At 43.8% G+C, this 17,190-nt stretch overlaps 1 protein-coding gene across 6 annotated transcripts in view; it reads left to right on the top strand.

Moving 5' to 3' along the window:
- The window catches only part of LOC144888217 (uncharacterized), a 166,624-nt gene that overhangs the window by 88,704 nt on the left and 60,730 nt on the right, over positions 1–17,190 (top strand). The window contains exon 3 of one of the 6 annotated variants that reach the window (XR_013621936.1): positions 9,587–9,953. The exons of the other annotated variants lie outside the window; for them this stretch is intronic. The gene's annotated coding sequence lies outside the window, so the exon portion shown is untranslated. Of the gene's footprint in view, positions 1–9,586; positions 9,954–17,190 lie in introns of those variants that run through there. 6 annotated transcript variants of the gene reach the window in all.

The following is a 17,190-nucleotide window of genomic DNA, read 5'->3' as shown; positions in this document are numbered from 1 at the left end:
AAGAATTTTTGGACAAAGAGGATACAAACGCATTTATTTGTAATGCACATTTCTGGTTAATAACCATTTTCTGTTAAGTTTGAAACTGTACTATTAACAGCGGCAAAGGTTGTTTTGTTTCTGGCATGAAAAAGGAAATTTGTTTCTGAGTTTTAATGTGACGATGAGGAAATGAGGATGAGCCGGTGAGGTGTTTGGTTTCACTGTAATGTTTAAAAAAAAAATACAGGAGAAGCTCGGGCCCCGAGGCAGTGCCCACCCCTCGACGCCTCTTCCCATGACCAGATGAGTACCACTCTCAATCAGGACCGAGAGAGTTAGATGAACTGGCAAAGACTGGTTTGTTACTCTCAACCAAAAATGACCCACTTATTATCTGTTTCTAGTTCAAGATCACCTTGTTTTCTGATGCTGTCTGTGGATTCTTCATTTTTGCAGGAACTCCCTGTTATCTGTCTGCTTGGATTGGATATCAGCTCAAACCTCAGCTGTGAAAAGTACATCTCTGGTAGAGCTAAAAGCACATCACAGCTCCTTGGCTGCTTGTTTTGTGCTCGGCGATACCTTTCTCAAGCTGCTATGCTCCATCTATACGAGGCCACTGCACGTCCTGTCATAGAGTATCATTGCCATATTTGGGCTGGTGTGCTGGCCTGTCACTTTTCTCTTCTTGATAGAATCTAGCAGTGTGTTGCCATTCTGGTGGGACAGGAGTTGCATCATCCCTGGAACCTCTCTCAATCTGCCACTCTGTTGCTACAGATATTCCCATGGAATGTGTTCTGAGGGTCCATCAGGTTGTTCCACCCGAGCATTCTTTCAGTTGCTCAACACATCTGGCAGTTTCCTCCCATCCATACACTATGTCTGTCCCAAGGAGTAAGACTATAAGGCATTCTGGATGGAGGTCCTCCATGCCAAACAGGAAATTAGAGTTATCTCCCTTGACATAACACGTGCCTTCTATACGGTCTGGCATCACGCTCTGCTCACCAAACTCGCCTCCTATGGTATCCATGGAAATCTCCACGCATGGCTTGTGGACTTCCTCTCTGGTCATAGTCAATGTGTGGCCCTGAATGGGTTTCTCTCATATCCCCTTCCTTTTCAGGCTGGAGTTCCCCAAGGCAGTGTTCTGGGCCCTGTGCTTTTTCTTGTCTTCATCAATGATCTCTCTGACTCTCTTGAAAATCCTCTCTACCTCTTTGCTGATGACTTCACTGTCTGCCACTCCATTCCTCATCCCTCAGATGGACCTCCTCACTCTGCAGACCTGGACAAAATCACAGACTGGTCAAGCAGGTGGAACATGTCTTTCAATCCTGACAAATCTCACACTCTTACTATGTCTCTCCAAAAAGATCGACTGGACAACCCTCCCATCTACTTTCTCAACAATCCTCTCCAAGAAGTTCTGTCACTCAAGCTTTTGTGTCTCAATATCTGACATCATCTTTCCTGGGAAAACCACATTTCCAATCTGGCCTCCAAAGCCAGTCACCGACTGGGCATCCTCCATCGTGCGAAGTCCTTCCTTGGCACACCTGAGCTCCTCACCACATATAAGGCTTTCATCTGCAGCTCAATGGATCTCAGTCTCATTTCCCTCCAAACTACTGACGCTGATTTGTACACAGGTGATGTCTATCCTGTAAATGTGGAAGGCAGACAACACAACAATGATTCATTTGTCAAAGAAGATTCAAAATCTACTTCGGCAAAGAAAGGTTCAGATGATATTCACATGACAAACGGAAGTGCTGCCTGTTTTGCAACTGGTGAGTGGAAACGTAAAAAATTAACTTTGCAGAAGAGATCTTTTGTGTTGAGAAAATATTCAATTTTTGGAAAAGTGTTAAATATTTAGTATTTTGATTTTGACAAAAAAAAAGAAAATTGTTGTGTTCTTTCTTTCTGTAGAACAATCCAGAAGTAATAAGGGACAAATAAGGTCCAGGCGCAGCTTGACAGGGAAGAAGAAGCCTTTTTTGAAGAAAAAATCACGAAATCATGACTCACTTCCTATAAAATACAAGTGCATGTCTGGGCCTCACAACACCAAGATTAATATTAAATTGAACAAACACAAAAAGGTTGTAGAAAGGGGAATACGTTATAAGTGTAATGTGTGCAGAATGGATTTTGCTTCAACGAATAACATCAAAATACACATGAGGATTCATACAGGAAAACATCCCCACAAGTGCTCTGTCTGTGATAAAGGTTTCTTGACAAAAAGCAATTTGAAGAAACATATGAGGATCCATACAGGAGAGCGACTTCACAAATGCTCGATATGTGATAAAGGTTTCTCTCGAAACAGCCATTTGAAATCACATATGAGGATCCATACAGGAGAGCAACCTTACAAATGCTCAATATGTGATAAAGGTTTCTCTCATAGCAGCAATTTGAAATTACATATGAGGATCCATACAGGAGAGCAACCTTACAAATGCTCGATATGTGATAAACGTTTCTCTCAAAACAGCCATTTGAAATTACATATGAGGATCCATACAGGAGAGCGACCTTACAAATGCTCGATATGTGACAAAGGTTTCTCTCATAACGTCAGCTTGAAATCACATATGAAGATCCATACAGGAGAGCAACCTTACAAATGCTCGATATGTGATAAAGGTTTCTCTCGAAAAGACAGTTTGAAATTACATATGAGGATCCATACAGGAGAGCAACCTTACAAATAAATGCTCGATATGTGATAAAGGTTTTTCTCGAAAAGACAGTTTTAAATTACATATGAGGATCCATACAGGAGAGCGACCTTTCAAATGCTCGATATGTGATAAAGGTTTCTCTCATAGCAGCAGTTTGAAATTACATTTGAGGATCCATACAGGAGAGCAACCATCCAAATGCTCGATATGTGATAAAGGTTTCTCTCATAGCAGCAGTTTGAAATTACATTTGAGGATCCATACAGGAGAGCTGAAATCTGTAATACCAGGATATGAAAAATGAGATGTAGAGGATTTGGAAATTGAAGAAATCTGAAATTGTACCAATGATAGTCAGAGCAACAGGAAATCCGGATGATCAAGAAAATCCCAAAGAAGTACTGATAAAGCATTCCGGGGAATATCATGACAAATAATCTACAGGTGGAAGCTGTCAGAGGTTCAGTGAGGATTCTGAAACGAGGCCTTGGACCAAAGCTATGAGAACGAAGTTTCACAAACTGGTAAATGAAAAAGAATCCTTTACCGAAAAAAGAGGTGGAGATTTTGAGTTCTGGGAGAACTTCCTTCCACCTTCTAAATAAAACTGGTCTGTGGAGATAACAACCAAGGAGAGCATCCGTACAAATAGACCATGTGCCGAGTCCACTAATTTTGCTTGGTTTTTGAATTCCGTGGTCTACGATGAGAAGTATCTGCATATGTGCTTGATATGTTTAATAAGTGTATATGAACCATTAATGAAATGTTCCCATGTTCGAAATTTGCACATTAATGAGCAATGGCCAAAAACAAAGAGGAAGTTAAACTCCGTTGGTGAGGACTTCCTTTTCCCTAGCAACGGTTGCATAGATGCTTCTAAATCAAGATTTTGAGCATTGCAATCCTCTGATCATGCAAATGTATGATTTTGCAAATCATCTGATGTTATCAGATATTATTTTGTGGATTATTTCATGTACATAATTCCTATTGGTGTCCGTTGCTATGGTAAAAATATCCCTAGCAACCAATATTTCACAAATTGCTTATATGCATCAATTTATTCACTAAAAGTATAAATCTGCCCTGTAAATTCGACTAGTCAGGCTCGAAACATACTGGTATACTTTGGGGACTCGTGATCCCCACCCCACATCCCTATATTTATAACTTGGAATACAAAAATGAAGCATTAAAGAAACAAATATTTCCAAAAAACCGAAATAATTATCACACATATACTTTAATGGGTATTTATATTTGTGTAGTATGCCCATACTACCTTTCTCTATTTTTGTCCTCTTGAGATATACAGACACACAGACACACAAAAACACACATATACTTTTACACACATGACACGTGCACATCCATATCATTCTTTTTTATATTCCAAATGATCCTCATTCACTCTTCTTTCTTGTAAATATTTCCCGTTTCCTTCCCCTATCTCTCCATTTAACACACACACACACACACACACACACACACATATGCACACCCATGCAGACACACACACATGCACTCATTTTAAAAGTCACATTTTTCATAATCTTGATTCATCCTCTCTCTGACTCTCCCCCCCCCCCCCTCACATCCCCCCCCCCACCTTTCCCTCTCTCATTCTCTCTCAAGCTCACCTCTCTCATTCTCTCAAGCTCTCAAGGTCTCTCTCAAGCTCATCTCACCATCTCTCAAGCTCACCTCTCATCTCTCACCTCTCTCATTCTCTCTCATTCTCTCATTCTTTCATAATTATAATTCATCCTGTCTCTCTCTGACTCTCTCCCTCCCCCGCCCTCCCCTCCTCTCTCTCTCATTCTCTCTCAGGCTTTGTGCATCCCTATCTGAAACAGCACTAAATCATGACAAAAGCCACTCAAACAAACCATTTATGTTCAGTTTATAAACGGCTCGTGTGTTTCACATATTCTCTTTGACATACATATGATATTGCATATAACAAGTCTTGATATAAACAACTTTGTATGAGGACATCATAGTTTGAATCATTACACAAACATGCAACTCCTCCAATTCCTCTGACTATCAACAAGTTAGTGCACATTAAGTACTGTACATATAATTTGGTTCAATAATAAATGGGAAAGGATAGATATTGTACTTGGTATGCATATTCATTGTAATTTTCCATATGAAAACCCGACCCTACAGGACAAAAGTTCACATTCTTAAACTACATTCGTTTTGTTTTACCCTGCAGTATAAACTGTTCTCGGCAAAAAGAAAACATAGACATAATCTTTTAACTTTGGAATGAAATGCAGAATTTCTCAGTCTTACATTAATCTGAAATACAAATTTTGTATTAATTAATCTTTCATTTTCAAATGGAAATGACCGCATTATATAGAAAGTGGCAAAACCTTTGTTGTTAAATGAAGAAAAAAGAACAAAAACGCAGAGATTTTTGTTGATACAATAACATAATGGGTTCCTGTCAATCATATTTGTGCATTCAGTCGCAAAACATCAAAATAAATCAATGACTTATAGACTCAAGTTGTAAAAACCCACAGAGTATAAGGAAGTAATTAAGCTTCTTCATCTGATTCCAGAGTGTCAATTTCTTCCTCAATCTCTGTCCAGTCAGGAACAGACGCCTGATTTGCACAGACTTTAGATGAACACAAATCAGTCCAGGGAAGCTTGTTGAGCAAACACGAGCACCGCCCCTCAAGTACATTGTGTCTTCTTGCAAGAGCAATGTGCAAGTTCCATTACACTTGATGGTGCTGGAGGAAGACCCATCCAGTCTGTGGTGAGCAAACCATCATCAATATCCCAACCATTGTTCTTTGGTGATGATATTTCTGGTTTGCTGATAAGGCACATTTTGTGAATGGCGGCTTGGGAGTTTGCTCGCAATATGTGCTTGTGCATGAAATCTCTGTTTGGAGGCAAGCTTTTCTCTCCACAGCTCCCAGTCTTGAACATTCTGCATCTTGCTTCATTTGCCTCGCGGAAGCCCTTCTGCTCCTAGTGTTCACAGGTGTATGCTTCGATGTCTTCATGCAAGGATGGTGGTACTGTAAACGTCATGCCAAGCTTTTCAAATGTGGATCAGTGGTCTTTACTTGATGTGAAGATCTTTGCAGATTTTGGTTTACTATTACCATACAAAGCACTCACTGTGTCGCATCCAGTAAAACAATGAAATCCTATTAACGCAGAACAAACTTCTTTCCTGAAATGGTCAATTATGTGACAGACAACAATTGTGCTTGTATTACTTCCTCTGCCTGTGTGGAAGTAGACCTCTGCATCTATGTCCTTGCAAAATGCCACACATAGTACCAAGACATTGGTGTCTGGACTGATCATGATGATGATGTGATCACTGTTACTTGCAGCGTACGAGGAGTGAAGTAGAAGTCTCGTATCGGCTTCTTGTGTTGAGAACAAGCTTGGGATTTGCAAAACTTCCTCATCATTGCCATGCTTTCCAATAGAATGACACTCAAGGCAATGTCCAACAATAATTGTGATGTCATCAATCAGCTTCCCAGTCTTGCACAACTTTTTGAACAGAAACTGGAGCAGATTTTCCTTGTTGTCACCACAAGATCGAAACTTGGACCATTGTTTTGGAGTCCTCTGATCAGGAGAAAATATTTCACTGATCTGGGTCCCTCCCTCTGCTCGTCTTCCTCTTTCAGCATTCTTTATGCTGCCAGACATGTATCTGTCCGTAACAAAGTGCACAACTTTGGACTTGTTCATCTTTGTCTGTTTCACAAGGCATTTCAACATTTCATCAGCAAACTGTCCAAATGATGGCTGTGGTTTGATGACTCTGATGAGTGCCATCGAATCCCATACCCATATTGAGCCAAATGGGATCTCCTCAACTGATCCCTCCAGGAACTGCATGAGTTTGTCTCTGTTGGTTTTCACAGGAGAGCCATCATGGTTTGCCAGTGGTGCAGGAAATGGACCCAATGAATGAACCAGCATCTCTTTTATGTCAACCTTTCTCACTGAACCAACAACAATCAGCCTGCGGACAGATCCTGGTCAGCTATCAAGGCGATTTCTTTACCCTTCACTTTTGTTATGGTGGACTTATCTGTATCCTTGAAAGTCTTCAGCTTCATCTTCGTCATGGTGTCATGGAAACCAATATCATTTGATTGAAGTCTCTTCTGGCAGAATGTTGTGAAGGCAACTTCACCTTTTTCCTTGGCCTCATGAAGGTCTGCAGCGACAGGTCTGATGCAAGCTGACCTGATGTTATGTCAAACAGCTTGTCTCATTCTAGTGAAGGATCAAAAGGGTTGACCATATTTTGAATTGTATCCATGATGTTCTGTATGTCCTTCTCATCACGCTCTTTTCGTGTTCTGTCTAAGTCAACACGGGCCCGACATGAAGTGTCACGACCAACCAACACCATCTCCTGACAATTTCTCGTAATGGCAGTTCTTTCATATTTTAATAATGTCCATCTGTGCACTGCACCTTCTTGAGTGTGAATCCAGTCACTCCTTCTTTTGTCTTGGAGTCTCGGTTTGCAGTTTGCTCAATTATTTGTTCACAACCAATTTGAGCAAACCCATGCTTCTGTTGTGTTTATGCAACAAAATTCCCAGCTTGAAACTCTGCATAGATGTCAGGGTGACTGTCTCAAGCAGCACATCTCAAACCCATATGATGTCAGATACCTTGCATTATTGATTCTGTCATATGAAAAGAACCAAGGTGGAATGGAATGGATGCTCGACAGGTGAAGGTTCCAACTGGCTTGCCTTGTAGCCCTGATGAATAGAAGCAAGTCATCAACCATTGGAATATATATGCTCCAGAAGTGGAACGTCTCAATATTCAGGTTGTCCATGATGAAGTTCTCATAGCCACCGACAAGCTCCTGAAATTTCTTTGAGTTGACACGGTCGTCAAAGTCTTCAGCTGGGAATGCCTTCTGCAGGTGAATTGCAAGCTGGGAAGCGAAATTTCTCTCCTCTTCTGATACAGTATCCAAGTATGACTGCCATCGGAGTCGTTGAAGTGCTTCACAAAGTAATTTGTGAGATCTTACGCTCCTGTTCTAATGATGGCCACTTATTACTCCCCCGACAGACCCAGTAGAAATCACTTCAGACTCGATGATAATGTCCTGGAAGCCAGCATCAGAATATCGCTTTCCAATACTCATTAGGCGCAACATCATCTTCAATGACTCATTAGGCACAACACTGGCAGCAGCATCCATGTTGATGTCTGCTGCTGTGGGTGGCCAGATCAGCTGAGGATTGGCACAATTTCCATCGTATATTTTGAGCCTTTGAATAAATGGCCTGGTCCATGACTACAACAATCTTACTGAGTCCCAACCCATCTGCTATGGCAAGGCTGCGGCATAGGATCATGTACCCTGTGTTTAACTGAATCGGACTGGCATCCATGACAGGTAAGTAGCCAATATTTGTTTGTGTTGGAATAGCACCTCTTTTAAACAATGTGTTGAAACCAGTCCATCCAGGTAAGACACTTTCATTCATCTTTGCCGTCTTTGTGAGAAAGTATGCACTATCGATTTTCCGTGCAGTTTATTGGACATGGATATGGTTCTCCAAGTCCAGTTGGACATTCTCAGCATATTTCCGGGGCCCTTTCCTTTGAACTCCACGATTGAATTCCATGTTGGTTGATGGTGGCTGCAGGGATCATTTCGTCATTCTCTGCGCAGATATTGTTTCATCAAATGAGTCATCAGTGGATAGCTGCCTTTGAATTATTATACCATTGGTATTGTGGGTGGTTCCTCTGCCAGATATTTCTTCACCGTAGTCATTGTTATCCCATACAATCATTGTATGGATATTTGGCTGGATATTTGGAGGTATGAAATGCTCTCCTCGCTGAATCTGAAATTGGGCCAGAGGTGTATCATGTTCAAGGACCTGGGAAATGGAAGTACAATGTCCCAGGCCATTCAGCAGTCCGATAAGCTGAGCAGATCAAGTTATGTGTCCAACCGCTATAGCCAACGCAGAGTGCTTCGGCATGAGCCTCCTTCCATTGAATGCAATGTTCATTATATCCTGGCAAGTTGGAATAATCTTCTTACTTCTATCTTCACCAACGTTTACACGTGCAATTTATTGAGGAAGTTCATCGGATGCTCCTGTTGGCCATGCCATGAAGTTCAATGACTCATTAGGCACAACACGGGCAGCAGCATCCATGTTGATGTCTGCTGCTGTTGGTGGCCAGATCAGCTGAGGATTGGCACAAGTTGCAATGATACTCCTCTTCAGTGATTGTGCAGCATGGTAAAGAACTCTATAGTTATGCCCTGCATTCATATGAGATGTGGTTTCATCTTGGTTTGTGTCCGAGTCATCTGTCTCATCTGTGCTCACATTAGAGGAGAGTGGGAGAGCAACCTCCTCGAACATCTCGTCTGTGGACAAATCTTCCACAATCACTAAATCACTTGTTGTTGCGAGATGATCTCAAAAACTTCAGAAATGGGTTTGTCTTTTGAAGTCTCTTCTTTAGATAAAAGGATTTATATCCAATATCTACCCCCCTCTACCTCACATACCCATTTCTTAAATGAAGATAGTAATTTCTTCAAGCGCAGCACTTCACGTTTCTTTGTTATTCTTTCTTCTATGACCGATACACAGAAGTATTTGTATTCTGCCTCATCGAGGTTTTTTTCAAGACCCTCTTCATTCTCTTTCCTATTCAGAAATCTTGTGCAGCTCTGGTAACAAGTTAAATGGTACCTAACTTCTAACGCTACAAGATCCTGTCCAAGTATATGCAATAAAATGCTCTCGTCTTTGTGCAATTCTGCAGCATTCACCAGTTTACCCACTGTTACTGTTTCACACCGGATACGTTTTTCTTTCTTTCCTTTTTTGCCTAAGTGTTCGATGATGTACCTTTCTTTGCTGCAAATGATGCATTGGACTGGCAAAAGGTGAGAAGCCCGAGATGGTACAGCATGTCAGTCAGGTCCTTTCTGTCAGAGAAGTTGAAACTCGGGTGCTATTTCCTCACTCTGCTTAGCTTCTTGCTTCTGGATTCCACTGGTTGTAGCAGCTGCATTTGAAAAATAATTAAAGCAACAAAGTGAAAATGGAGGAAATAGCATTGAGATCTAATCAATGAATAGCTTTATGTTACAATATTTTAATTTCATAGATTCTATATGTATATTATAGAGGCCAAAACAATGTCATTAGTTTTGTGTTTCATTATGCATGATGATACAAATAAAAAGCTTAACCAAGACATACAACATGTAAGTATCTCCACATCAACAAGTTAGTGCAGTGGTCATACGTACGTTAGGGTGTTCAGAAATTATATGGTGTGAAAAATGTTTTTTATTTCAAAAACGCATACCCTCTAATTTTGTGAGGTTGGTCATCTATCTATAATTCCATTAATCTCTGTGTGTATGTGTGTATGTGTGTTTGTATGTGTGTATGTGTGTTTGTCTGTGACCGCTGTTTCTCGACAACCACGGGTCCGATATACTTTAAACTTGCCAGGTATATTGCTGGGGACCCGAGGATGTGCCTTTTCAAGGTTTCATATTAATCGGACAAGTACTTACCGAGCTATGTCCAAAAAACGATTCAACCAATCAGAGAGCAGCGAGTTATCGCGTGTGCCGAACGTGGCGAACACACTCTGCCTCGGACGGCACATTTGAGAGCGTATTCATTTATTTCACGTTGGCAAACTATGTTGCCGCTATGTTGGCGTTAAACTATGTTTTAAAACTAATTAAAACCATTTCATGTAAATAGAGGGGGGGGGATTGTCACTGTACTCGCAAGCCGTTCGCCGTTCGCTTTGGCGTTGCGAATGGACCAAAACATTTCATGGACCAAACCATTTCATGTAAAGCGTTCGCCGTTCGCTTTGGCGTTGCGAATGAACCAAACCATTTCATGGACCAAACCATTTCATGTAAATAGAGGGGGGGGGGATTGTCACCGTACTCGCACCCACGTACCCACGTACCCACGTACGGGCATTGCACCCACGTACGGGCATGCCCTAGTCTATCTATAATTCCATTAATCTCTGTGTGTGTGTGTGTGTATGTTTGTATGTTTGTTTGTCTGTGACCGCTGTTTCTCGACAACCACGGGTCCGATATACTTTAAACTTGCCAGTTATATTGCTGGGGACCCGAGGATGTGCCTTTTCAAGGTTTCATATTAATCGGACAAGTAGTTACCGAGCTATGTCCAAAAAACGATTCAACCAATCAGAGAGCAGCGAGTTATCACATGTGCCGAACGTGGCGAACAGACTCTGCCTCGGACGGCACATTTGAGAGCGTATTCATTTATTTCACGTTGGCAAACTATGTTGCCGCTATGTTGGCGTTAAACTATGTTTTAAAACTAATTACAACTAATTTGCGATTCTTTCGCTTTCCTGCGCGTTTGTGCACGCTATGGCGTTTTCTTTACCAAACTCCGCAAGCCGTTCGCTTTGGACCAAACCATTTCATGTAAATAGAGGGGGGGGGGGGGGGATTGTCACCGTACTCGCAAGCCGTTCGCTTTGGACCAAACCATTTCATGTAAATAGAGGGGGGGGATATAATTTTAGATATAGATATAGTACGGGCATGCCCTATTCTATCTATAATTCCACTAATCTCTGTGTGGATGTGTGTATGTTTGTATGTATGTTTGTCTGTGACCGCTGTTTCTCGACAACCACGGGTCCGATATACTTGAAACTTGCCAGGTATATTGCTGGGGACCTGAGGATGTGCCTTTTCAAGGTTTGAAATTAATCGGACAAGTAGTTACCGAGCTATGGCGATTTAGCCGTTCGCCGTTCGCTCTGGCGTTGCGAATGGACCAAACCATTTCATGTAAATAGAGGGGGGGGGGGTTCTGTGGTCGTTGCGAATGGACCAAACCATTTCATGTAAATAGAGGGGGGGGGGATTGTCACCGTACTCGCAAGCCGTTCGCCGTTCGCTTTGGCGTTGCGAATGGACCAAACCATTTCATGGACCAAACCATTTCATGTAAATAGAGGGGGGGGGATTGTCACCGTACTCACACCCACGTACCCACGTACCCACGTACCCAGACTTCGTCTGACGCTCCTATTTCCGCAAGGAGTGAAAACACATCACGCTTCTTCGCCTCTTTTACAGTGGTCTGCATTGGTAATGGATCAGGTCTGAATTCAGCCCATTTCTTGCCCCGTTTCAAAACACTGTGGTGGCAGTATTCAGCACTGTAGGAGGTTTTAAAACCCACTTGGCCATTTGTGAATTCTAGCATGTGGGCCTCACTAATTTTGAAGATTTTCTTCGTCCTCACATGATGTTTGGTTGCTGATCGGTAATCAATGTTTGGTTGTTCATAACTAGGGCATGCCCGTACGTGGGTGCAATGCCCGTACGTGGGTACGTGGGTACGTGGGTGCGAGTACGGTGACAATCCCCCCCCCTCTATTTACATGAAATGGTTTGGTCCATGAAATGGTTTGGTCCATTCGCAACGCCAAAGCGAACGGCGAACGGCTTGCGAGTACGGTGACAATCCCCCCCCCTCTATTTACATGAAATGGTTTGGTCCATTTGCAACGACCACAGAACCCCCCCCCCCCCTCTATTTACATGAAATGGTTTGGTCCATTCGCAACGCCAAAGCGAACGGCGAACGGCTAAATCGCCATAGCTCGGTAACTACTTGTCCGATTAATTTCAAACCTTGAAAAGGCACATCCTCAGGTCCCCAGCAATATACCTGGCAAGTTTCAAGTATATCGGACCCGTGGTTGTCGAGAAACAGCGGTCACAGACAAACATACATACAAACATACACACATCCACACAGAGATTAGTGGAATTATAGATAGACTAGGGCATGCCCGTACGTGGGTGCAATGCCCGTACGTGGGTACGTGGGTACGTGGGTGCGAGTATGGTGACAATCCCCCCCCCCCCTCTATTTACATCTATCTATAATTCCATTAATCTCTGTGTGTATGTGTGTATGTTTGTGTGTTTGTCTGTGACCGCTGTTTCTCGACAACCACGGGTCCGATATACTTGAAACTTGCCAGGTATATTGCTGGGGACCCGAGGATGTGCCTTTTCAAGGTTTGAAATTAATCGGACAAGTAGTTACCGAGCTATGGCGATTTAGCCGTTCGCCTTTCGCTTTGGCGTTGCGAATGGACCAAACCATTTCATGTAAATAGAGGGGGGGGGGTTCTGTGGTCGTTGCGAATGGACCAAACCATTTCATGTAAATAGAGGGGGGAGGATTGTCACTGTACTCGCAAGCCGTTCGCCGTTCGCTTTGGCGTTGCGAATGGACCAAAACATTTCATGGACCAAACCATTTCATATAAATAGAGGGGGGGGGGGGGATTGTCACCGTACTCGCACCCACGTACCCACGTACCCACGTACGGGCATTGCACCCACGTACGGGCATGCCCTAGTCTATCTATAATTCCACTAATCTCTGTGTGGATGTGTGTATGTTTGTATGTATGTTTGTCTGTGACCGCTGTTTCTCGACAACCACGGGTCCGATATACTTGAAACTTGCCAGGTATATTGCTGGGGACCTGAGGATGTGCCTTTTCAAGGTTTGAAATTAATCGGACAAGTAGTTACCGAGCTATGGCGATTTAGCCGTTCGCCGTTCGCTTTGGCGTTGCGAATGGACCAAACCATTTCATGTAAATAGAGGGGGGGTTCTGTGGTCGTTGCGAATGGACCAAACCATTTCATGTAAATAGAGGGGGGGGATTGTCACCGTACTCGCAAGCCGTTCGCCGTTCGCTTTGGCGTTGCGAATGGACCAAACCATTTCATGGACCAAACCATTTCATGTAAATAGAGGGGGGGGGGGGGATTGTCACCGTACTCACACCCACGTACCCACGTACCCACGTACCCAGACTTCGTCTGACGCTCCTATTTCCGCAAGGAGTGAAAACACATCACGCTTCTTCGCCTCTTTTACAGTGGTCTGCATTGGTAATGGATCAGGTCTGAATTCAGCCCATTACTTGCCCCGTTTCAAAACACTGTGGTGGCAGTATTCAGCACTGTAGGAGGTTTTAAAACCCACTTGGCCATTTGTGAATTCTAGCATGCGGGCCTCACTAATTTTGAAGATTTTCTTCGTCCTCACATGATGTTTGGTTGCTGATCGGTAATCAATGTTTGGTTGTTCATAACTAGGGCATGCCCGTACGTGGGTGCAATGCCCGTACGTGGGTACGTGGGTACGTGGGTGCGAGTACGGTGACAATCCCCCCCCTCTATTTACATGAAATGGTTTGGTCCATGAAATGGTTTGGTCCATTCGCAACGCCAAAGCGAACGGCGAACGGCTTGCGAGTACGGTGACAATCCCCCCCCTCTATTTACATGAAATGGTTTGGTCCATTCGCAACGACCACAGAACCCCCCCCCCACCCCCTCTATTTACATGAAATGGTTTGGTCCATTCGCAACGCCAAAGCGAACGGCGAACGGCTAAATCGCCATAGCTCGGTAACTACTTGTCCGATTAATTTCAAACCTTGAAAAGGCACATCCTCAGGTCCCCAGCAATATACCTGGCAAGTTTCAAGTATATCGGACCCGTGGTTGTCGAGAAACAGCGGTCACAGACAAACATACATACAAACATACACACATCCACACAGAGATTAGTGGAATTATAGATAGACTAGGGCATGCCCGTACTATATCTATATCTAAAATTATATCCCCCCCCTCTATTTACATGAAATGGTTTGGTCCAAAGCGAACGGCTTGCGAGTACGGTGACAATCCCCCCCCTCTATTTACATGAAATGGTTTGGTCCAAAGCGAACGGCTTGCGGAGTTTGGTAAAGAAATCGCCATAGCGTGCACAAACGCGCAGGAAAGCGAAAGAATCGCAAATTAGTTTTAATTAGTTTTAAAACATAGTTTAACGCCAACATAGCGGCAACATAGTTTGCCAACGTGAAATAAATGAATACGCTCTCAAATGTGCCGTCCGAGGCAGAGTCTGTTCGCCACGTTCGGCACACGTGATAGCTCGCTGCTCTCTGATTGGTTGAATCGTTTTTTGGACATAGCTCGGTAACTACTTGTCCGATTAATATGAAACCTTGAAAAGGCACATCCTCGGGTCCCCAGCAATATACCTGGCAAGTTTCAAGTATATCGGACCCGTGGTTGTCGAGAAACAGCGGTCACAGACAAACAAACATACAAACATACACACACACACACACAGAGATTAATGGAATTATAGATAGATGAACAAATCTGACAACTTCCAGGTGGATCAGTATACATTAAGTGACAGCTCAAGTCATATGTAGGAATGAAAAAAGAACCAATTTTTCGGAAAACTAGTGATTTAATATAGCTTTCAATGCTTTACTTTTTAAATCATTTAATTACTCAAAAAACATATTGTTGCGGATATGAGGATTGCATTTTTTTGATTGTGTGTATTGTATTGTGGTAAATTGTTGTGTAACATTGTTGGATATGGCCCCTCCTGCCTCCAGAGTTGTATAAAGTTAAAAAGGGCGTCCCGGTAGTTAATTCCATGAAACACCACATTGAAGGACACGATAAAACCCTTGTTCAGTAGCTTATATCTTATTATGTGTTTTAGAGTAAGGCCTTGTCTTCCATTAGAATGACACTCCATTGCACCGAATCAATTAAGAATAGCTCCCCTTCAATACTTCCATTTCCCAGCCAAACTCTCCATCTGCGGGTAAAGCAGTTCACAAGCGTGGGGTGCACACCCTCTCATTTCGCTGCTATAGTGAATATGTGCTCCGTGCTCTGTTTGAACAGGAGGGGCGGGGTCGCCAGGGAGAGGCAAGCCCAGGGCGCGCCACGAAGGGCGGGGCTGTTCAGCCCCATGCCCAAATAAGGAAACAAGCCCGTGGCTCGCCACGAGGGGCGTGCCGTCGGCGCCATGCCCAAATAAGGAGACAAGCCCGTGGGATTGCCATACAAGGTCACGAAACAGAGCATGGGGAGGAGGGCGGTACCGAAACCGAAGAGGGCATGTCAGACCCGCGCTAAAGGTATGCGAGAAGGGTGCGACGATCGCGGGCAGAAAGAGACACCAGAGATACGGCAGATGAGTCCAGGTGCGTAAGAGGGTTGGCAGTCCACCGGGAGAGAGTTCAGAGTTGCACCGGAGTTGCGTGAGAGATACGAAAAGCCTTTGACAAAGAGCCGCTTCAACCAGCCCCGTTTCAACCAGCCGAGTGACCCTGCCGGCGTGCGCTGTAAAGCCGAATACAAGGAGCTGCCGACTCCTCGCTTCCCGCCCGGAGTGGACCTGCTCGCTGTGCCCTGTGATCCCACCTGCTCATCGCTCCAAACGATTCCTACCCTTCCATCCATTTGCGTACGTGAGTTTGTTTTGTTTGTTCTGCCCTGGGTAGGTAATTAAGTCAGTATAAGCTAGTAATTTGCACTGTGTTACCTGCTTTTTCATGTCCGTTGTAAATACCCGTGACTGCTCTTTTTGCTTATGTGTGTGTAAATAATAATAAACCCCGTTACTCTTCTGTATGTCTTCTTCTTCCTCTTTGCATTCGTCGTCTTAGTCTTTTCCCTATTGAGTAGCTGTGGCGCGATACGGCCAACGTCTGGGAGAATTGGGCGAATCGGGGAAGAACTGTTCGGCCGCGGTACCTCCGCTCGGTAAAAATAACATCTAATCCACGGACCGTAACAATTGGTGTCTGGGAGTGAGATTCGAGGCCCGAACCAAATTTTTAAAAACATCTAGGAAAAAATTTGGTCAAAATTTGGAGCTGCTGGAAATTTGTGTTGTTTTAAAGCAAAACCCGAATTTTGAAATCGCGCCATGGCTGGTCAAGGCGATCTGATGCCGGTGGGTGAACTAGGAGAGGGGTTAGGAGTAACCCAGGATCAGAGGGACGAAGTAGAGGAGAACATTGGCAATGTGGTTGAGGGGCTATCAGGTGCACAAAATGGCGCTCTTGCGCACGAGGTTACGGGCTCGCAAAATGGCGCCTCACACATGGCTACGGCGACGGCGCCCGTGACCGTAGTATTGTTCGATTCGAACCTTTTGCTACAAATGGAGGCCCTCATGCTAGAAATGGAAAACAGAATAAACGGAATGAGGGCCGATAGGGAGGAAAGGGAGCAGAGGGACAGAGACCGCAAGTTGGGTGAAAGGGTCCCAGGGGTGCACGACGAGGTAACGCGGGTCTAGAAGCACTGGTTGAACGAAGCGGAGAAAAGCACGGGTACAATGACCGGGGTAGAAATCGCGACCCGGGTTTGGAAAAGCCGGCGACCGAAGAGGTAGAGGGAATTTTATTAACGCCAACGGTCATCGAGGTGAACAAAGAAATTATGGGTATAGTTGAAATTAGAGAGACCGGGAACTTAAAGTTAAAAGAGCAACAATCGGAGGTAGGAATGGAAATTGCTCAAAGTCTAAATGCACATCCTGATGCC

Source organism: Myxine glutinosa, chromosome 1 (assembly GCF_964187855.1).
Source record: "Myxine glutinosa chromosome 1, kmMyxGlut1.1, whole genome shotgun sequence".
NCBI classification, from domain to species: Eukaryota; Metazoa; Chordata; class Myxini; order Myxiniformes; family Myxinidae; genus Myxine; species Myxine glutinosa.
Note: the sequence above shows the minus strand (reverse complement) of the source record. Positions and strands in the feature narration are given on the sequence as shown.